At 44.9% G+C, this 24,110-nt stretch overlaps 1 protein-coding gene across 2 annotated transcripts in view; it reads right to left on the bottom strand.

Annotated features, from left to right (window-relative positions):
* RIT2 (Ras like without CAAX 2) overlaps positions 1-24,110 on the bottom strand; it is a 272,454-nt gene that overhangs the window by 149,671 nt on the left and 98,673 nt on the right. The window lies entirely within an intron of this gene.

Below are 24,110 nucleotides of genomic sequence, written 5' to 3'. Positions count from 1 at the left end.
GCTATTCAGTTGAAAGGCAGAATGTGAAAATGATACAGTACAACTCCGCTTGGAACAGATGCAGAATGGTGCATGGTCAGCTGGGTGCAAATGAGGCGTGAGACGGTGGTTGTTCAAAAATGGATTTTTTAAAAACAGCAACAACAACGGGGGCGTATTATTTGCAGGAAGGCAACTTGGTGCAAGTTGCCTGGTGACTGGCTATTCCAGAGAGGGAGGTGGCAGGGTCAATTTCCCAAATTTAGAGACGAAAGGACAGTGACTCAGCTGAGTAAACTGAGCAAACAAGCCAGGATTTACTTTGGCTTGAAGCCCTGTGTAGACACAAATGGACATTAGTCTCAGTGAAATCCCTGGGCCTTACTTCTGAACAGACAAGATTTGAATTGTGCATTATTGTACTATCCTTCAGTCTTGGTGGAGTGAGTCTAAACTACTGTGATAGTTCTTTACAAAGATCCATTATAAAGCCAATGCAATTCTGGGCTGCATCTATAGGAGTATAGCATCTAGATCAAGGGAAGTAATAGTGCCACTGTATTCTGCTCTGGTCAGACCTCACCTGGAGTACTGTGTCCAGTTCTGGGCACCACAGTTCAAGAAGGACACTGACAAACTGGAACGTGTCCCTAGGAGGGCAACCAAAATGGTCAAAGGCCTGGAAACGATGCATTATGAGGAACGGCTAAGGGAGCTGGGCATGTTTAGCCTGGAGAAGAGGAGGTTAAGGGGTGATATGATAGCCATGTTCAAATATATAAAAGGATGTCACATAGAAGAGGGAGAAAGGTTGTTTTCTGCTGCTCCAGAGAAGCGGACACGGAGCAATGGTTCCAAACTACAAGAAAGAAGATTCCACCTAAACATTAGGAAGAACTTCCTGACAGTAAGAGCTGTTCGACAGTGGAATTTGCTGTCAAGGAGTGTGGTGGAGTCTCCTTCTTTGGAGGTCTTTAAGCAGAGGCTTGACAACCATACGTCCGGAGTGCTCTGATGGTGTTTCCTGCTTGGCAGGGGGTTGGACTCAATGGCCCTTATGGTCTCTTCCAACTCTATGATTCTATGATTCTATGATTCTATGTGCTTTTCTTTTTATCCCTTTTAATGTTTTCCCTTTTTTTCATTCTTTCCCTGGAAAATACATTATGAACACCTGCATTCTGGTACATAAACCACAACTTGTAACAGTACACATTTGTAAAACACCTTCTTAAGTGATCCACATTAGTACCAACCTTTGGAACTGGTATTTTGTTTCCTGGAGAATTTGTGAATGAAATTAAGCTCCACCATTTTCCCACAAATGTGCCTTGTTCCTCTCGTCCATCTTAATTTGTGAATCTATTTTCTCTTAAGGGCAAACATTCTCTTGCACCAAACATTCAAGTTCACACTTTTTAAGTCCTTCCAGAATGTGGCTATAACCACAATATATACTGATTTTCTTTCCTTTTTAAATTTTGCTATTTTCCCATGGACATTTATTTAACATATGGGTGGCATCCAATGATAGTTCTACCAAGAGTAGATGCACTGAAGTTAAGAAACCTAAGTTGTTTATGTCCATCAATTTCAGAGGGTCTACTCTGGGTAGAATTCAACTTAGTTGAATTCAACCCCATGTATTGAAAAATGTGCCTATCCTTCCTTTACATATGATATCCGGGGCATCTAACATTACTAAAACCATCAGAAAAGTGAAAATGATAATAGCCAAGCATAAAACACTAATGAAATCCAAATACCTAGCAGAATGACCAGCAGCTTAAATACTTTTTAAAAGAAGGGCTCTTCTTCTTCTTTGGCGATCACTCATAGCCGGGTAAGATTGTTTTCCATAAACACGCTTTTACAACTGAGTTCATAAGTGACTGTGTAGGTCAATTCTGGATCCACATGTCCTTCCACAGTGGGGACATAGGTTTCTGGGCGGGAGTTGATCACGGTGTGGATTTGCCAAGTGTGCCTTCCTCTTAGCACATTTCTCCCTTGCATCCTGAGTTCAAGTGTCTTCAAAGCCCATGACACCTTTGGTAAAGGCTGTTCTCCAATTGGAGCTCTCGCAGGCCAGTGTTTCCCAATTGTTGGTGTTTATACTACATTTTTAAAGATTTGCCTTGATAGAGTCTTTAAACCTCTTTTGTTGACCACCAGCATTACGCTTTCCATTTTTAAGTTCGGAATAGAGTAGTTGCTTTGGAAGACGATAACTGGGCATCCGCACAACATGACCAGTCCAACGAAGTTGAGAAGCAGAGGCAATAGGAAGACATATCAGGCAGGTGGAGATACCAATTTGGGGTAGCCCAAAGTCTGTCACTGGACCTAGCATCTGAGAAATCAAGCTAGCTATTGTCCACACTGACCTGCAGTAGCTCACAGGGATTTTACGTGTGAAGTATTTGCCAGCCCTGTCTGGAGACACCAGTGTATGCAACTGGGATTTTCTGCATCCAAAGCAGATGTTCTGCCACTGAGCAATGGACCTTTTACCTCCAGAGCAGCTATACTGCAGTAATACTAACGAGAGACATCAATCAGATGCCCTGAAAACAATTAAAACCATTCCCTACAAAAGGAAACACCCTTCTGTAAAAGAAGGCCTACAACTGGAGGCTGAACGACAGAGAAAGAGCGAATCGGGCATTCCTAGGAAGGGTGGTCCAGAGCTCAAGCATGACAGAGGCAAATTTAGGGAGGCACGAACTGTTTGCCTGCACTGGGAACAAAGCTGAGAGGGTGCTGCAGGGGAGAGTCACAGTTGCAAACTTTGGACTCTCAAATTTCAGTAGTGCCCTGTACAACGCTAAAATTGGATGCCTCTCTCCTCGCACGTTCTGTCCCACAGCATTGTTTTGGAGTCCTCTACAGTGCAGCACAAGGGACACGGGTGGCACTGTGGGTTAAACCACAGAGCTTAGGACTTGCCGATCAGAAGGTCGGTGGTTCGAATCCCCGCGACGCGGTGAGTTCCCATTGCTCGGTCCCTGCTCCTGCCAACCTAGCAGTTCAAAAGCACGTCAAAGTGCAAGTAGATAAACAGGTACCGCTCCGGCAGGAAGGTAAACGGTGTTTCCATGCGCTGCTCTGGTTCGCCAGAAGTGGCTTAGTCACACTGGCCACATGACCCAGAAGCTGTACAACGCCTCCCTCGGCCAATAAAGCGAGATGAATGCCGCAACCCCAGAGTCCGTCACAACTGGACCTAATGGTCAGGGGTCCCTTTACCTCTACCTTACAGTGCAGCACTACCCTAAAACCTCTTCTGGGAGCTGCACCAATAACAAACAAAGGAAGATGAAAGGCAGGTGGAGGTACCAAATTTTGGCATGGCGCAGGGAAGCCCAAAGTCTGCCACTGGACCTAACCTGAGAAAATATGTTGCCAATGGCCTATCAGAATAACCTTCAGAAGGGAAGCCTTCTGAACATGTGTAGGCTGTCCTTGTACTCTGGAAACTTGAGCACAAGGTTGGTGTAGTCTCAGGAAGAGCCACAGAGGCCTGTTCTTGTCCTGTTTTTTGGTTAGACTATCTGATGCCATTTTGCTTCTGTAGAAAACTGCCTGCTTTAGAATTTAGGAGGGTGAGCCGCAAATATGTGAAGACCAGATAACGTTGCTAGGCGATTTTCAGGAAAACCTCCCTCTGCCAGGCAGCTGTCCCCTTCGTGGTCTCCAGGCAAGTGTCCTGTTTCAATCAGCGCAAGGAACCTCAAAAAGGGGAAAGGGAGAGGATATGCCTATAAAAAGTATGAACAAAGGCTATTTAGGGTGGCTTCAACATCGCACTGGTGATTATGGCTCTCCTGCTCTGTTTTACTCAGCTGAATAAATGAGTGATTATGGGAGTCTCCTCTGTTTATGGCATTTATTGGCTTTTCAGTGACCAAGGCAGCGTGGGCCCAATTAGCAGACACCAACAGTAGTGTGCAACAGCACCATGGGCCTTGTGTGCACAACCACACTGTCTCTCCCCTCGCAATCTTAATTGTGTGAAAAGCAGTGCCTGGACAGGGCTTGCTCCTTTCACAGATTCATGAACATTGGTGGATGGCAGAGAGCATGTAGGCAGGAAACTGTTTTGGGCTCTGAAACACAGAGGCATGTTAGGATGTAGTTCCGTTCCACCTTTGGAACAGGCATGTGGAGTTGTTGTATGTCACATGTCTGTTTTCTTCCAGCACAGTCTGCTGGGAACTTCAGTTGTGTATAGCTTTTGCCTATTGCTGTTTGCTTGGACTCGAAGGGAAGCAGACAGGTTTTTCCTCTGTCCTGATGCTGAATAAAATGCTTGTAAATACGCTTATATATACCTCTGTCCGCTACTTCCGTTGCAAAGAGTTCTTATCTCTGCTAGCCTGCGTGCTCAGTCTCTAAACGTTTCTGAGGACTGAGTCGCAGCTTTTGATGCTGTTCCAAGAACCAGAGTTCGCCCAGCTGCCGGCCGGTGGGCTGGAGCCAGCTGGGGGCCTGCCAATTGCCCCTGTCTCCCAGGATGCATCCCAACAACGCATGGATGAATCCATCCATTTCAGTTTCTCTCAGTTTCTTTCTAAGTTCAGTTCTCCACATTGCCTTGGCGACTTATTTGTTCTCAAAAAGTCCTCACAAAAATTCATCAGCATGTCCACAGGCAACCTTGCCTTATTATACGCATGTTTGCAAAGCCATTTTTCCAATATAATGCATTTTTGTTTTTTTCACTAAGGTGCATTTTATGCATTTTTTAGTACATTTTTATGCATTTTATACCACTGTATATATGCATTTTTGTTCATATTACTCAGCTGGAGAATTGTGTTCCAAAATTCAGAGAAGTGTGGATTCCCAGGGATGGCTGAGATTCAGTTTCTGTATTTTTTTTGGAAACTGTGATCTGGGTAAGTTCATCTTTAAATCCAAGGACATTGGGTATAATATTATGTTTGAGGACTGGGAAAGGTTGTGGACCACTGGGCTGAACTTCACTGCATGTAATGCTCTGAAGGAAAATGTAATGAAAATGATATATAGATGGTACATGACCCCAGTTAAACTTGCCAAAATATACCATTTGTCTGATAATAAATGTTGGAAATGTAAAGAACATGAGGGAACATTCTTTCACCTCTGGTGGACCTGCCCTAAAGTGAAGGCCTTCTGGGAAATGATATATAATGAGTTGAAAAAGGTATTTAAGTATACCTTTACTAAGAAACCAGAGGCCTTCCTTCTGGGTATTGTCGGCCAGAAGGTGTTAAAGAAGGATCGAACATTTTTTATGTATGCAACAACGGCAGCAAGGATACTCATCGCTAAGAATTGGAAAACTCAAGATCTACCCACACTGGAAGAGTGGCAGATGCAGCTGATGGACTATATGCAACTGGCCGAGATGACTGGTAGAATCCGAGACCTGGGAGAGGAGAGGGTTGAGGAGGACTGGAGGAAATTCAAGATTTATTTACAAAAATATTGTAATCTGGTTGAATGTTAAGAAGGATGCTAGATCATAAATAACTGCCCACCACTGAATTAGATCTGAATTTGATGATAAGTGAGATTAAGGAAAATATAAACTTTCTGGAAAATTGCTAGATTTTATTTAAATGAGTGGAGACAAGATTGTAAACAAGTTGGTAATTTGCTTGGAAAAATTTTTTTTTGTAACGATGTAAGTGGGAGCGGGAGATGTGAGGGAGTCCAAAGAAGTGACGAAATTATGTAATGTAATAAGTAATGTTGTTTATTATTTATGCATTTGTATTCAAAAAACTTTAATAAATATGTATTAAAAAAATAAAAAAATAAATCCAAACTGAATTGAATTTCTCCCCCCCCCCCCCCGCTGCAACTGTGATGCTGTTGCTACATTTTAAAACCACCATTTCAGGAAATTTTCAGGGTTTCTCCTCCCACACACTTAGTTAAATATTTTGCTATATAAACCTGCTTATACCTTCCTTCTCTGCACACCCATCCTCTGCAACAACACGCTTCCTTCTCCAAGAACACTGTGTGAAATGAATTAATTTCTGCCTCACTCATTTCCAAGTAAACACCCAGGGGAAATTGTCTAATATCAACCAGAACATTATTGAGAGGAATTAGTATGCGGCAGTGTAATAAAGGATCATATTGAAACAAGCATTCAGCATGCAACTGAGTACAGTCCCAGGGCAGGCTGCAATATTAAAACACAATAGTGAAAACAATTTAATACAGCTTGCAATCTCAAAATATAAGGTTGGGGCCTAAAAATATAGACCTCAAGAGTCAAAAATCAGGGTCTAGAGTCAGGGGCATCTTACCAATAGGGGCTAGTGGCGTGGGGCACCAGGGCGCCAAGTTCTGGAGGGTGCCAGGGAAGAGATGGAAGCTGGACATGGCACCTCCTGGCATCAGCTCATCGCCCTCGTCCGCCTCCGCCATGCCACCTTCGCTGAGGCAGCACCGAGCCCGGAGCCTCCATCTGCCGTGGCCACTGTGGCACGAAGCGGCCAGCTGAGCCGGGAGGCGCCATGTCCTCTGCCTCTTCCCTTCCGGAGGAGCTGCCCTCCAGCCACTGCCCACCTCCTCCAGCCCCGCCAGCAGTGCCGACCTCCCGAAGAAAAGGTCAACATCTCTGGGAAACGGGGTGGGCGGGCTCCGGAGGGAGCTTTGCACCTGTCCAATAGATTAGATTTATCGCTCAGATAAATCCTGGCATCCAGGCTGCTTCGGCTGCGCAGCTAGGACAGACTTCAAAGGCCACATTCCAAAGGCTCTGAGCAAACAGCAGAGTTTCAGCAGCAGCGGGTAGAGAAAGCTGCAAAAGCTTCTTTGCTTTATTCAGTGTGCTAAAATAAAGTCCAGACAGGATCTTAGCAGCTAAAAGCAGTTTTATTTACAGCAGACTATCCATTATCTATCACAGCGAACAGCATCGTGAAAACACGTCCTCTCTTCTCAAAAGTGAAAGTAGAGAGAGAGAACAAAGGCTGGAGACACTCGGAAAGCACCATGGCGCCAGATATGTTTAAGACTGCCCTGCCTAGAGTGGCAATCTCCCATTTGCCCATGTTCAATATGTGTGTGGCCGAACTTGGAAGGGGCCCAAACACATCGCAAAAAGAGGGGGAATGGGGCAAGGCAGGGCGGGGGCAGAAAGGGGTGTTTGCAGACTTTTCCCATGGTATTTCAAATGCAGTCATACCTCGGGTTACAGCCGCTTCAAGTTGCGTCTTTTCGGGTTGCAGACCGCCAAAACCTGGAAGTACCGGAATGGGTTACTTATGGGTTTCGGTGGTCGAGCACGCACAGAAGCACTAAATTGCGCTTTGCGCATGTGTAGAAGCACCGAATCGCAACCCGTGCAGATGTGCAGACACAGGTTACGAACGCTGTGGGTTGCGAACATGCATCCCACATGGATCACGTTCACAACCCGAGCATCCACTGTATACATGATTTCACTTACATGGGCAGTGCCTCAAAATGTAACTCCCCGGCCAGCTGGTGCCAAGGAAGGATAAAAATTTCTTTTTGTACGCTACTACGGCAGCAAGGATTCTTCTAGCAAAGTATTGGAAGACACAAGAGCTACCCACGCTGGAGGAATGGCAGGCGAAAGTGATCGACTTTATGGGATTGGCAGAAATGACCGGCAGAATCCGCGACCAAGAGAAAGAGACTGTGGAAGATGATTGGAAGAAGTTTAAAATATATCTTAAGAGTTATTATAAAATTGAGGAGTGCTAAAATGCTAAGGGAGAGGAAGATGTAGAATTACAGCGGTAAATTTTGTTTGATTTAGGGTAAAATTGAAAAGGAGAATGAATTTATATTTAATTGGCTAAAAGGGTTGTTGAATAATTGTTAAAAAAAAAAAAAAAAGGATGCAAAAAGGGGAAGGTATGGGGAAGTCCGAGAAAAGAGGCTTATGGAAATAAGGTTAAGAGAGTATGATTTTTTGTGTTTGTATTTATGTTGTTTTTGTTGTGTTTGTTAAAAATTGGAAAATTAATAAAAAAAATATTAAAAAAACAAAAAACAAAATGTAACTCCCATGTAAATGTGTGGTTGCCTGCACATCATTCAATGGAAGCTGTACTGTGAAGATGACAGACACACCACTGTGGGGAGCGAATTGCATAGTGTGGGGTGACCACAGAGAATGCCTTATCCCACCCCGAACCTGAGCCTCAGAGTGTAGAGGAACTACCAAGAGGTACCCTATGCTGATCTCAGCACTTGAGAGGCTCTGTGGGAAAAGAGGTGGTCTTTCAGCTACTTGGGGCATGATTCATTTAGGGCTCTGTAGCCCTGCTTCCGTTGTGCTATAGCACAAGAGTGCCCTTCCAGGTGGCAAAATGCAATAGCTTGGGGAAAGCGATGGAGAACAGGTAATGGAATAGAATGATATTTGGATGGTCCTGTACAAATCCGCCACAAATAAACTATTATTGAACTGATTGTATGTTGCAGAAGACACCCACAAGAACCCACCAGTCTGGAGATGCGCTAACACATACACACATACGTACACAAATTCTTACATCTGCAGGGAGGAAGTGAACAAGAAAGAACACCTAATGCAGAGGTGCAGGCCAAAGGTTGCCTATTTTTATGACTTCAGTTGCTAGCTGTAAACTTCACTGTTGTCATGGTGAAGGAAGTAAAACAAAAACTTGGGATTTAGTAAAATCAAACATTAGCTTGAGAAGTTTCCTGTTGGGGCTTGAAAAGCTGCATAAAGCATCATTCTCCCTTGTTATTTATCCTCTTTCTCTGGAAAGATTACAATCAATATCATCTTCTTATCCAGGTTGTTGTTATGGATTACTTCTTTTTTTTAAAAAAAAAAAAAAGTATGATGGAAAAATTGATTGTTCTATTTTTAATGCCGATATTTATTTATTTATTTATTTATTTATTTATTTATTTATTTTTAAAAAATTTAAAAATACAGGTAACAACACGACAAGATCTCACTAATTAAAGTTTCAATTCTATATCCACATCCCTGGGAATAAAATCATATTACTTCTGGGTATATATTTATTTGTTTGTTTATTATTAGTATTGCACTGTGTAGCATTGTATAGAGTTGCAATGAAAGAGGAAAATGAAACCCACCGATTATAGTCCTTAATATATCATAGTACCCTTGAGGGACAATTAGAGCAAAAAAACAACTTTATAAAGAAAAATATATCTGTGTTAAAATATTTCTACACCAGCTTTGATTGCATGTGTAAAGGTGATTCACTATTTAAAAAAAAATCATTAACACCCCCCCCCATCGAAAAAGATGAGCATAGAGCCAGTGCAAATTGCAACAAACTAGTATCAAAGGCTAACAAAGGCTGGGTGGAACAACTAAGTTTTTAGAAGGCACTGAAAGGAAAGACCTGCCAATTAGAAACTATTGAGATGTATAAACTATGGATTTAAGTTTAGCTGTAGAAGTTGTATAAAAGGTAAAGAGACCTCTGACCATTAGGTCCAGTCGTGACAGACTCTGGGGTTGCGGTGCTCATCTCGCTTTATTGGCCGAGGGAGCCGGCGTACAGCTTCTGGGTCATGTGGCTAGCATGACTAAGCCGCTTCTGGTGAACCAGAGAAGCATGGAAACGCCATTTACCTTCCTGCCGGAGCGGTACCTATTTATCTACTTGCACTTTGACGTGCTTTCAAACTGCTAGTTGGCAGGAGCAGGGACCGAGCAACGGGAGCTCACCCCATCGCGGGGATTCGAATCGCCAACCTACTGATTGGCAAGTCCTAGGCTCTGTGGTTTAACCCACAGCGCCACCCGCATCCCTAGAAGTTGTATAGCGCTATCCTAGTTTTTTTTTAAAAAAAACAACAACAACAACTATACTTCATTGGAATTTTTTCAAAGTTTTGAGAGGCTTCTAGAAAAGCGAAGACCACAGCACCACACACAGAAGAATGAGACATTTTGATTTTTTTTGTCCGGGCTGGCTAAATTTGCATAAAATCCTGGTGTCTAAAACATTTAGTGATCCACTGCTCTTTAGGTTGCTTGGGAGATATCCAGTTCCATGCTATACATGATTTCACTGATATATACAATTGCTTAGGAAGGTCTTGTGCGGGAATCTGTTGTCATTAAATTCAAAAGGACTGCTCATTAGCTTATTAGCCAAGGAAGAACTGGGGTAGGACGAACCCCATAGGCACTGAAGGCAGAATATCTGCATCAAAAGTAATTGAATGAACCCACTGGACTCAATACAGACACATAGCAGAATTACCTGTCACAAATAGAGGCTAACTCTGCCTCGGGGGCAGGAGGCGGAGGTGGAGAAGCTGAGGATGGACCCTTTGCAATCGCAGGAACCTTTAATTAATTCACTGATTAATTTCTCTCGACACACCAGCAGTTCTCTCTAGCGATGTTGCTGAAGTTCATAACCAGCCCAGTTTGGAATGCAAATGTGCTTGGCTTGTGCTGTCCAGACGTATTCTGAATCAAGCATCGTTTAACACAAAAGTTATTCTCCATATTGGAATGTAAAGCAAGATCCAAGACACAGAATGATCTATAACTTAGGCAAAGTTGCTTGTGTACTCTCTTAGGCTCTTCTCCAAGCCATTATCTGTCTTAACTGTTTATAGTGAGGCTCAAAACTTTTCTCTCGGAAGCCTCTGTGTTTATGCAAATCACATGCTTGCTAACACAGCTCCAATAGCTCACAAACATGTACTGTTGTGCAGAACATCTTGCTCCTACAGGTACACCTATTACCTATCCAATTACCGCCCAGTTTCAAATCTTCCATACCTGGGTAAGGTAATTGAGAGAGCGGTTGCTGAACAGCTTGGTAGGTTTCTGGAGGAAACATCAGCATTAGATCCATTTCAGTCCAGTTTCCGTCCTGGTTTTGGGACGGAGACGGCTCTGGTTGCCCTAACAGATGATCTCTGTAGACAACTGGATCGAGGCGGGTCAGGACTGCTGATCCTTTTAGATTTGTCAGCAGCCTTTGACATGGTCGATCATGATCTTCTGGACCACCGCCTCGCAGACGTGGGGATACAGGGCATAGCCCGTAACTGGTTGTGCTCTTTTATCTCTGGTCGGGGACAGAGGGTGGCACTAGGGAGGGAAATGTCGTTGCGCCACTCCTTGGTGTGTGGAGTGCCACAGGGCACAATTCTCTCCCCGATGCTTTTTAACATCTTTATGCGCCCGCCCCCTTGCCCAGATTATCCGGAGCTTTGGGCTGGGCTGTCACCAATATGCTGATGACACTCAGCTCTATCTGCTGATGGATGGCCACACCGACTCGACCCCGAACACACTGACCAGATGCTTGGAAGCTGTGGCTGGATGATTTCGTGGGAGCCGATTTTAACTAAATCCTTCGAAGACAGAGGTCCTATGGCTAGGTCGGGATGGTATGGGGATGAGGGACCAACTGCCTTCTCTTGCGGGGGCCCAATTAGTGTCATTGCCTTCCGTTAAGAGTTTGGGTGTAATCCTTGACGCCTCCCTTTCCATGGAGGCGCAGGTTACAGCAACAGCTAAGGCGACATTTTTCCACCTTCGCCGCATCAAGCAGTTGGTCCCTTACCTTTCCCGCCCCGACTTGGCCACAGTGATCCATATGACGGTCATCTCCAGGCTTGACTACTGTAATTCGCTCTACGCGGGGCTGCCCTTGAAGCTGTCCCAGAAACTCCAGAGGGTACAGAATGCTGCAGCGAGGCTCCTCACAGGGTCTCTGCCATGGGAGCATATTCACCCAGTGCTTTTCAAACTGCACTGGCTCCCGGTGGAGTACAGGGTCAGATCTAAGGTGCTGCTTTTGACCTTTAAAGCCCTTCATGGCCTAGGACCCTCGTACCTACGGGACCGCCTCTCCTGGTATGCCCCATGGAGAGCCATAAATGACAACACCCTAGTGGTCCCGGGCCCTAAGGAAGTTAGATTGGCTTCATCCAGAGCCAGGGCCTTTTCAACTCTGGCTCCGGCCTGGTGGAACGCTCTGCCTCATGAGACCAGGGCCCTGCAGGATCTGATTTCTTTCCGCAGAGTTGTTCCGCCTGGCCTTTGGCTTGGAGCCAGTTTGATTCCCTCCCCCCCTCCCTCTCTCTCTTTTTTTTCTTTTTTCTTTTCCTTCTCCTCCTGCGATGAGGCTACATTTTAATATTTAAATGTTCCATTATTTTAATGTTGTATTTTATTTTTGTTTTTAAGTTGTAATCATTCATCTTGTTTTTATTATTGCTTGTAAGCCGCTCTGAGCCCAGCCTTGGCTGGGGAGGGCGGGGTATAAATAAAAAAAATATTATTATTATTATTATTAATATTATTATTATTATTATTATTATTATTATTGAAATCTTGCTTGACATGGCTTCCAGGAAGCCGAGTCTATCCAGATTTCAAACTCCCACCTACCCTAAAAGATAAAGGTACCCCTGCCCGTATGGGCCAGTCGTGTCCGACTCTAGGGTTGTGCGCCCATCTCACTCAAGAGGCCGGGGGGCAGCGCTGTCCATAGACACTTCCGGGTCACGTGGCCAGCATGACAAAGCTGCGTCTGGCGAGCCAGCGCAGCACACGGAAACACCGTTTACCTTCCCACCAGTAAGCGGTCCCTATTTATCTACTTGCACCCGGGAGTGCTTTCGAACTGCTAGGTTGGCAGGCGCTGGGACCGAGCAACGGGAGCGCACCCCGCCGACCTTTCAATCGGCAAGTCCTAGGCACTGAGGCTTTTACCCACAGCGCCACCCGCGTCCTCCCACCTACCCATATAGTAGTTATTTTCAAATTACTAACTTGTGGACTATAAAAATTAGGTCTGTGGTGCTGGATCTATGGTGATTCATGCACACAAGCAATTCACCACTTGATGCTCATCACATGTGCACATGTGAAGCAGGTTCAAGAGGTTGATTATGATATTTGAGAGGCTAACAGTGATAAGACAATGGCTTGATTCAGGTGGGGAGGAGGGTGGTCCAGTGGACAAGTATATTCTTTGCATGCAGAATGACCGAAGTTCAATATCTGGCCACTCCATGTTGTTGTTGTTGGCATCTGTCTGTCAATGGAGTGCACCTCTGGGGGTGAAGTCAACCACTGTGTTAGCAGTACTGAAGTGACCTCCCTGGGTGTGGCGATCACACAGGGTCCCTGGATGTTTCACCGTCTATTGAATCCTGTGCCACCACTTTATTTCTCGCTGCCACCACCCAGGCCCTACCTGGTACAATACTGAGTCCAGTCAGGTTTAAATTGGAACATAAACTTCTGTTTATTTATTGCAGTTTAACAAGCATGTGGTTTCATAAATGGTATCGGTCAATTACAGTCATGGGGTACCTATCCAGACCTATAACTTCTGCTACCTGCTCTCACTCACTTAACCACCTCTCAGATATTTACTTGTCTTCCTAGCTCCTAACTATTCCTGACTCAGCTTATTTTGTTACACTAACTCAGTGTTTCCCAACCTTGTGCCTTCAGCTGTTTTTGGACTACAATTCCCATCATCCCTTGCCACTGGTCTTGCTAGTCAGGGATGATGGGAGTTGTAGTTCAAAAACAGCTGGAGGCACAAGGTTGGGAAACACTGCACTAACTCAACCTACCCACAAACTCTATCCCAATTCACTCCCACTCCAACCAACAACCCAACTCCCAAATAACTCCTTCCTTTTCCCCTCCCAGAGCTGGTTTTATAGTCCCTCTGACTCCACCCCCCTGGGTCCTGATTGGGTAACCTGTTTAACTATTTCACCTCCAGCACTCTCATATGTTAACAACACACTGGGGCACAAGCCTTGGCAGTGTGTATAGAGGTCCTTCCTGAGCTGCCTAGACAACAAGACCCCACTCTTGGCCTTACAGATGCGGTCCAAATGAAACCAGAGTAATATGTTTGGCACCAGCTTGGCTGCAGGAGTTGCCAGCTAGAAATGTACAAGGTGCCATCCATCCGTTTTAGGGACTCAACTCAAGATTTGTGCAGGGTTTCCTCCTTAACATTTTCTTCTCCCATAGATATCCTTCAAGGCAGTGGAGATCAGGGCTGGATTTGATGAGACCCTAAGCTACTGAAGGTAATGGGGCCCTTTATATGTCCTGCTGTCCTTTGTCAACAACAAATTGTCACTGTTTTTTGTGTTGAATATATGCTATATGGTAATTTATGGACCTAATAGGTATCTAAAGCCATTTGCACATATCAAAATATGTATTTTATCAAAGTAATTGTTGAACTTATATTTTGGAAATGTACACCCAGTTTTTTTCTCCTTTAATTTTTTTTGAGGCCCCCAAGAGAGTGGGGCCCTAAGCTATAGCTTGTTTAGCTTATACAGTGGCACCTTGGGTTACAAACGCTTCGGGTTACGTGTTTTCAGGTTGTGGACCGTGGGAAACCCGGAAGTACTGGAAAGGGTTTTTTTGCCGCTTGCGCATGCGCAGAAGTGCTAAATTGTGCTTTGTGCATGCACAGAAGCGTCACATCGTGTCATGCGCATGCGCAGACACAGCACTGCAGGTTATGAACGCTGTGGGTTGCAGACGTGCCTCCATCACAGATTACGTCCGGAACCCAAGGTTCCACTGTACGTAAATCCGGCACTGGTGGATATTTAGGGTCAGAGCTTATCTTCTCCTAGATGGGCTACCTTTCTATGTTGATGAGCCCCATCTGCCCCTTGAAAATCTATGTAGTAATGGGAGAACTCCTGAAAAGCTGGTGCCGGTCATTGTAGACAGAACTGGGTAAGCCAATGGTCTGTATCATTATAAGGCAGTTTCCAAGGCAGGTGTTTATATTCTGAGTTAACTTAGCACACAAAGGAGTTAGAAGTGATAGCTGCTTATGCTAGCTGCCCCCTGCCCCCCGATGCCAGCCCTGTTTCCCTCCATGAATTGGAGGATGATCATCTACAGTGGGGATGTGAACCCCACACAATACAGAACCCTGGGATATTATTCAAATACCTAAGGGTACAGTCAATTAAGAGTTGGATGTTCTGGGGGGGGGGGAAGTCACATGATGCTGTTAAACAGAGAGGGGCAATAATGGATCATCCCATCTGCTAAGGATTGAGCAAGAATCAGCAACAGTACATGCAAATGCTAAAGACAGCATTTCTCATCCATAATTTGCACAACTGAAGTCCTTAATGATAATAATAATAATTTATTATTTGTACCCCGCCCATCTGGCTGGGTTTCCCCAGCCACTCTGGGCGACTTCCAAAAAAATATTAAAATCCTATAATACATCAAACATTAAAAGCTTCCCTAAATAGGGCTGCCTTCAGATGTCTTCTAAAAGTCTGATAGTTGTTGTTCTCTTTGACATCTGGTGGGAGGGCGTTCCACAGGGAGGGCGCCACTACCAAGAAGGCCCTCTGCCTGGTTCCCTGTAACTTGGCTTCTCGCAGTGAGGGAACCGCCAGAAGGCCCTCGGCGCTGGATCTCAGTGTCCGGGCAGAATGATGGGGGTGGAGACGCTCCTTTAGGTATACTGGGCCGAGGCCATTTAGGGCTTTAAAGGTCAGCACCAACACTTTGAATTGTGCTCGGAAACGTACTGGGAGCCAATGTAGGTCTTTTAAGACTGGTGTTATGTGGTCTCGGCGGCCGCTCCCAGTCACCAGTCTAGCTGCCGCGTTCTGGATTAGTTGTAGTTTCCGGGTCACCTTCAAAGGTAGCCCCACGTAGAGCGCATTGCAGTAGTCCAAGCGGGAGATAACCAGAGCATGCACCACTCTGGCAAGACAGTCCGCAGGCAGATAGGGTCTAAGCCTACGTACCAGATGGAGCTGGTAAACAGCTGCCCTGGACACAGATTTAACCTGTGCCTCCATGGACAGCTGTGAGTCCAAAATGACTCCCAGGCTGCGCACCTGGTCCTTCGGGGCACAGTTACCCCATTCAGGACCAGGGAATCCTCCACACCTGCCCGCCTCCTGTCCCCCAAAAACAGTACTTCTGTCTTGTCAGGATTCAACCTCAATCTGTTAGCCGCCATCCAACCTCCAACCGCTTCCAGGCACTCACACCAGACCTTCACCGCCTTCACTGGTTCTGATTTGAAAGAGAGGTAGAGCTGGGTATCATCCGCATACTGATGAACACCCAGCCCAAACCCCCTGATGATCTCTCCCAGCGGCTGCATATTGATGTTGAAAAGCATGGGGGAGAGGACAGAACCCTGAGGCACCCCACAAGTGAGAGCCCAGGGGTCTGAACACTCATCCCCCACCACTACTTTCTGAACACGGCCCAGGAGGAAGGAGCGGAACCACTGTATGACAGTGCCCCCAGCTCCCAGCCCCTCAAGACGGTCCAGAAGGATGTTATGGTTGATGGTATCAAACGCCACTGAGAGATCCAGCAGAACTAGGAAACAGCTCTCACCTTTGTCCCTAACCCGCCGGAGATCATCAACCAGAGGGACCAGGGCAGTTTCAGGCATCATTCAGTTTCAATGATGGTGAATATTAGGAAGCGTGTCACAACCGTAAATAAATTGTCATTCTTAACAACAGTTTTGATGTGTCTTTTATGCTCACAACAATTTCTTACGATATCTGATTAAACTGTTACACTACAACGATCAACCCAAGGAAATGTCAAAATACATATTGTTTGTATCACTCAAAGCAAACCTAAAGAAAAAAAGGGGGGAAGGAGAGCAAGTGAAATCCTCACAGGAATGATGGTGTTTCAGAAGGTAGGCTGATTAAAGTCTAATTAGCATGTGTTATCTTTGAGTGATACAACTTCCAGTACCTGTGAGCTCTGATTGTGCATCAGAGCAGGACATTTTTTAACATTAATGATGGCAGCTCTGTTCTGGAGGTGCAGAACAAACAGTATTAAAAAATAGATTGGTTTTGACTTCATTCTCATGCAAGTATTATTAAGGATGACGCTGAAATCCATTTCATCTGGAATGCAGGGACCACACTCAATTCTGTATGTTAGACTCGGTACTAGGGTGTGCATGTGTATGTGAAATCCAGTTCACCTGATTTGCTGCTTATTCTGCAACATCAGTCAGTTGTAGCTGGTGTCCATTGGGCTTGGCAGGACTGCTAGGTACTCATAGGGGCATGGCCAACTGTTCTGGTTTTCTTCCCATCCTTTTTCCTTTGCAAAGTGTGCTGTTGACATTCCTTTCTCTGTCTCACTTCCCTTTCCTCTCCTATCTCCCAAGAAGCTTGAAGGATATGCTTGTATTTACACTCCAATGTTAACTGGAACAACATCCTTTAATGACTATTTGTGCCACTTTCAGGGTTAGATAGAGTTTCTTGTTTATGGCCTGGGGAGCATAAGGTTGTAAAATGCAGGCATCTTGCACAGAAATCAAACCTTTCCCTTTGTGCATTCTATCTAAAAGGTTAAATGCAATTAAAGTGAAATGTTATTAAAATAAAAAAATATACAACTTGGGTTTCTAGTTCTTATATCATGGGCAGTTAAGCATTGCAGTTGGAGCGACTTTTAGCACCTAATTAAACTGGAAAGGGTCTTACTTTGCTTCAAGAAGGTTCCCTCTGGTCGCAGTTGATTGTCTGCTGGGAGAAATGTTTGGCATGACCATAGGAAGCCAAGCATATCCAAGTTTCAAAGTCCCATGACCCACACAGTAGTCATTTTGAAATTGCTAGCACGGGGGCTATAAAAGCTTGGTATATGTGGTGCTGGATCTATGGTGAGCCATTCACGCAAGCAACTCACCACTTGAAGGACTCATTCAAGCAATGATATGCATTTGCAAACCAGATCGAGAGGATCTGAAAGGCAAATGGTTAGGGAAACCTGGGGCTGTTAGGAGGGCTTCAGGAAGGTGAAAAGCACAAGCTATAACATATGGCAGTGGAAAGATTCTTTGTTCTTTCACAGTTTCACTACCTTATGTAACAAGATTTAGTAGCTTGTGGTTAGTGTCATAAAACCAACAGATTTAGGGCACTGTAGAGCATCTATTTTTGGGCAAATGATATGAATCTCCAGGGTTCAGGCTTATTTTAGGAGATAGAAATAGGTCTGCGAATTCAGAGGTTTCTCTACCAGATGTTCAGGGAGCTGAGCTTATCCAGATAATGTCACCGAGGCAGCAAGAATAAATGCTTAAGTTAGCAGAGACTTCACAAATGAAAAATAAGATGATCTCAGAGAGGTGTTGCTCTGTGATGGTGGGGAAGTAATGCACAGGCTGGGGAAGCCATTTCGAACTCTAGTTTCCAGCAAATGCAATTTTGTTCCCATGAATATCTATTTTAGTAAAAGAGACTTTGCCGGGGTTTCATTGCAAATTGACACAAAGGAGGTTTGAGCAAATGAAAAAGCCTTGGCTGATTCCTCTGGACCTCTTCCCCGGAATATGTGATAAAGAAAAAGAAATGCATCCATTTTAAACTAAATGGACAAGGGCTCAAAATTATAATAGCCAGGGTTTCTCAAACATACAATAGCCATATACCCCTTTTGAGTGTTTCGTCTTACCAGCTTGCCCCTTCTTGGGCAAATATAATTTGGGGTGGTTTTAATGCTACTATTTTATCTCTTTATATGTAGCTAAAATGACTACGATAAAGTAAAATGAAAAAAATATGCAGTGTACCCTTTGAGACCCTTCTGTGGACCCTAGGGGTATGCATCTCACACTTTGGGAAACATGACGCAGTGGATAGGATGGCTGAGCTTTGACATTAGTTCAAATCTCTTCCCAGATAATCTGAATAGTTTCAGGGCATTCCTGTCTCTCATCTTATCCAAGTCCATTAGAGTTTATTTCTGTGCTGCCTTTTGATCCCCTCCCTGCCAAAACTCCCTCGAGGCCACTCACAAACCTTAACAAATATACAAAATTCAAGCTATAAAATAATCTTTGCCAAATCCAATCAGTACCTTAAAGCACAACAATAACAGCAACAAATAATAATACCCACATACACCCATCCCTCGCTTAAAAGAAGAGATCAGTCTCAAAGCCCTTAAAAAATGACAATGAAATGATGAGTAACCTCTTCAAGAACAACCTGCCTTTCAGCATATATGACACCGTGGTTTAGGAAGGAGACTGACAAGCTGGGAGTAGTTGTAGTCTTGTTATTATTATTATTATTTTCATATGTGTAATGGCTGTTTGCTAGACACAATAAATTGAACTACTGACAAGCTGGAAGGTGTACAGAGGAGGGCAACCAAGATTCTTAAGGGACTGGAAGCCAAGCCTTATGAGGAATGGTTGAAGGAGCTGAGTATGTTTAGCCTGGAAAGGCAGAGACTGAGAGGTGAAATGATTGCCATCTTCAAATATCTGAAGGGCTGCCATGTGGAAGATGGATCAAGCTTGGTTTCTCCTGCTCTGGATGGTAGGATACAAGCCAGTGGATTCAAGTTACAAGAAAGGAGATTCCAACTAAACACCAGGATGTACATTTTGACAGTAAGAGCTGTTTGACAGTGGAATGGACTCCCTCGGGAGGTGGTGGATTCTCCTTCATTGGAGGTTTTTAAGCAGAAGTTGGCTGCCCATCCAACTAACTCTCCCACCTCCCACAAACACAAGCATGCACTTTATCTGGGATCACATCCACACCATATATTTTCTGCAATTTCTGTTCTCATCCTGAAGCAAAGTTCTTAACCTGAGGTACTATTTCTGGGTTAGCGGAGTCTGTAACCCTGAAGCGTCTGTAACCCGAGGTGCCACTGTACAAATAATTGTACAGTCTGAACATCAAAGAGACCATTAATCCATAAAATGAAAGCAATAAACAATATAATGCAGTCACACAATCAATCAGTAGCTGAAGTGGGTTCCACACTGTCACAAAAACAAACAAAATAAAGGGCCACAAAAACGCAATTTTTTTTTTAGCAAAAACAGACAGACCTCAGCGTAACACTCAAAACAGAAGTGTGGCACTCAAAACGGAGCAGGTTCGGCTTAAAAAAAAAATTCACAAACTGGAACACTTCCAGGTTTGCAGTGTTTGGGTTCCAAGTTGTTTGAGTACCCAGACATTTGAGAACAAAGGTACCACTGTATATTAGTTAAGGGAAGGTAGACAAGTCAATATTATGCTTAGCTAAAACTGAATCTAAGAACATAAGAAGAATGCTTTTGAATTAGGTCAAAGGCCCATTTTTTCCAACATCAGGAAATAAAGTCCTTGAAAAATAAACTATACAGTGATACTTTGGGTTACAGATGCTTCAGGTTACAGACGCTTCAGGTTACAGCAGTGGCGTAGCGTGGGGGGTGCAGGGGGGGCCGGCCGCACCGGGCGCAAAATCTGGGGGTTAGCGTTAGGGATAGGGTTAGGGGGCGCAAATCCACGGGTTAGGGGGCGCAAATTACTTGCCTTGCCCCGGGTGCTGACAACCCACGCTACGCCACTGGGTTACAGACTCCGCTAACCCGGAAGGAGTACCTTGGGTTAAGAACTTTGCTTCAGGGTGAGAACAGAAATTGCGAGACAGCGGCACAGCAGCAGTGGGAGGCCCCATTAGCTAAAGTGGTACCTCAGGTTAAGAACAGTTTCAGCTTAAGAACGGACCTCCAGAACGAGTGAAGTTCTTAACCCGAGGTACCACTGTATTGCAAAACACAGCTCAGTATTCCCTTGAGCACATGGGTATCTGTGTAAATCCTTTGCAGTCAACTGCTTAACTTTTCCAGGGGTAGCAAACAGCATTTCTTCTCAGCCTCTTAAATTCCAATTTGTCTTTAGAAGGTGAAAAGATAAACCCCTTGTTCCTGGGGATAACAACACGACATACTTAAAAACGACAAGACCTACTTAAAGGAACAGCCACAATCATTTTACCAGGGCTATCAGAAAGGCGAAACATTATTTCAAACTAATAAGCTTGCTTGTTGCAGTGAAGTTCCCCCTGATGTGTCATTTTAATTGCAGATTAGTCTTGTTGCTGGACCGCCATAGATAGATTCGCGAGACAGACGACATACATCATTAATTGCATTGCGGAGGGGGACTGCATATCAAACAGTGGCTTTGTCTGACCCGACTCCTACACCCTGTCTGATTGTTATGAAATTGTTGTCAAATGCAAAACAATGCTAAGGAATACTGGAAGTGAGATTACTTCCCCCCCCCCTCCTCCAGGCACCGTAAATAACATTATAATACATTTCATATGCAAAAATTTTACAGCAGCATCCAGGACTGAAGGATGAAAAGAATGGTGAAAGCAGATGTGCTAGTTATACCACCCTAGCTATGTTCTGTCAGGGTGGGAATTCCAGTGTGGGAATACCTTTTGCAGTTTAGCTGGATTTTTAAAACCTTCTTCAGCAGAAAAAAAAATGCATTATTCATTTTCTTTTCTTTTTTGGAGAAGGGAGAGGCATTTTGCTACCTAAAAAGGTAAAGGGACCCCTGACCATTAGGTCCAGTCATGACTGACTCTGGGGTTGCGGCGCTCATCTCGCTTTATTGGCCGAGGGAGCTGGTGCACAGCTTCCGGGTCATGTGGCCAGCATGACTAAGCCGCTTCTGGTGAACCAGAGCAGCGCACGGAAACACCTTTTACCTTCCCGCCACAGCAGTACCTATTTATCTACTTGCACTTTGATGTGCTTTTGAACTGCTAGGTTGGCAGGAGCAGGGACCGAGCAATGGGAACTCACCCCGTCATGGGGATTCGAACCACTGACCTTCTGATCAGCAAGTCCTAGGCTCTGTGGTTTAAACCACAGCGCCACCCACGTCCCTTTCCCCAAGCCAAATTTCAAGGTGTCTTGAGGTGGCAAATAGGATCGTCCTCAGAAGGCGGTCCTTCTTGTGACTGGGCCCTTGGACATACCCCTGACTAGGTAGGTTTCGTTTCTAAGTTTCATTTCTCTAAGTAGGCATCACGGGTCACAGCCAATCATGAAAGGCGTGGGGGTGGTTAAGGAATTATATAAGCGTCAGTGCAAGAGTCCCCTAGGCACTTGATTGGTGCTGCTGAACACCCGCCCTCCCACCCTTAGTGTAAGTTCTCAGCCTTGCTTTGGACTATGTGTGAGTCGTCTGTCTTGAGACAGGGGCCAGGTAGGAATTTTTATCCATTTGGCAAATTGGCACTGGCCACTTGGTTTTTTGCCTACCCCCTTAGCAGTCATCACAACTTTCCAGGTTTGGCGGTTAGGCATTGGCTTAATTTTGTGTGTGGAGGGGAGGTGTGGCCATCACCTACCCCTCAATGATCAAAAGGTATTCCGTTAAAGGTATCTGGGGGTCTCGGATCTCGTCCAAAGTCCGCTTGATGGCCTAGGGCCATCCCGGGATCACAGGAACCTTATGGTAAGCTTCTGTTGGGCAAAACCCCGATGTTGCTGCCCCGATGGGTTTACCTACATAGACACTGCCAACTGGGGCAGTAGTCCGTTATAGTCTTCAGCCAATGCCTATGCCTATGCCACTCACATTTAATTTGCAATCAATAAAGTTGTGGCCTTAATGTTACCCATCAACCTTAATTCTGTGTCCGTGTATAGTTATTTCACAGGGGGCTGGCTTGGGGCCTCAAGACACAAAATGCTCCACAGCAATGTGTGCATTTGGTCAGAAGAAGGGAGCTGGGATGACAGCCACACCATAAATTTAAAGCATGCTTATGCCACTTTGAGGGACGCAGGTGGCGCTGTGGGTTAAAGCCTCAGCGCCTAGGGCTTGCCGATCGAAAGGTCGGCAGTTCGAATCCCTGCGGCGGGGTGCGCTCCCGCTGCTCGGTCCCAGCGCCTGCCAACCTAGCAGTTCGAAAGCACCTCCGGGTGCAAGTAGATAAATAGGGACCGCTTACCAGCGGGAAGGTAAACGGCGTTTCCGTGTGCGGCTCTGGCTCGCCAGAGCAGCGATGTCATGCTGGCCACGTGACCCGGAAGTGTCTCCGGACAGCGCTGGCCCCTGGCCTCTTAAGTGAGATGGGCGCACAACCCCAGAATCTGTCAAGACTGGCCCGTACGGGCAGGGGTACCTTTACCTTTACCTTTACCTTATGCCACTTTAACACTCATGATGAATTCTGGGAACTGTAGTTAAGGGTGTTGACGTCTCGGAGGTACAGTTCCCTGCACCTGTTACAAACTACAGCTGCCAAGATTATCCATGGGTTTTAAAGCAGAATAAGAATGCTCTAAATGCAATGTGTGTATGTGACCATAGAATCTGCTTCTTTAGATCATTTTTTATTCAAACAAAATTCATGGGGCATTCAGTACCACAATGCTTTTATATTGCTTGGGTAAAACAAAAGTATCCCAAACAGAGGAATCAGCAGAGAATTCATTGATGCGTGGATAAATGTGTCTGATACATCTTCGTTTTCAGAAGGGAAACTCAGGAAGACACCTTAAAATTGCTTACGTTGATCATTTTCATTGGATTTTCTTTTCTTTTCTTTTTTTTAAAAAAAAAACTCCAATACAAGAATTCACTTGCAATTCTTGGGATTAATTCCTCTACTCCAACACTCTTTGAAAGAAAAAAATATACAGGGGGGTGCTGCAAATGGCTGAAATCTGGGTATTTTGTTTATTGCTATGCATGCAACAATATTCTAAAAGGACTATGTTATACATTTACCTCTGTGTAAATTAAGAACATAAGAAAAGCCCTGCTGGATCAGGCCAAAGGCTCATCATAGTCCAGTGGGTAACAGAAGGCCTCAGAAATGCACACAAGAAGAATATGAGCTTAACAATGCTGTGTTAAGCACACACACTACACTTTCAGCAGTCAGCTGCAGAGGTTTATGGCACCACGGATCAACTGGTTCTTTGGCATAACCCCTTAGTTCTCATCCCATGCTGTAGTCTTTGGTGAAGTCTAAGAGCATGTACAGTAAGTGTGGGGCCAGCTCAAGAAATCTTGCTGCCTGAGGCCAATGAACCTCATCTCCCACCTCAATACTCAATATACTACATATAGAAGCCAACTGAACTAGCAGCTGGACTTCAGCACTGGTGATTCTCCACCACACATGAGGCAGCAGAGCAGATTAGGGGGTGACCTCACCACCGCCTCCCCTCTCCGATCTACAGGTAAGCCACCCTCATGCTAGTAGCAGGAGGACAGGCAAAAGCTCCTGCCTTGCCCTGCTGACTGCTACCTACTGG

The sequence above is a fragment of the Podarcis cretensis genome (genome assembly GCF_951804945.1).
Source record: "Podarcis cretensis genome assembly, chromosome: 11".
NCBI classification, from domain to species: domain Eukaryota; kingdom Metazoa; phylum Chordata; class Lepidosauria; order Squamata; family Lacertidae; genus Podarcis; species Podarcis cretensis.
This window is presented reverse-complemented; position numbering and strand designations above follow the sequence as displayed.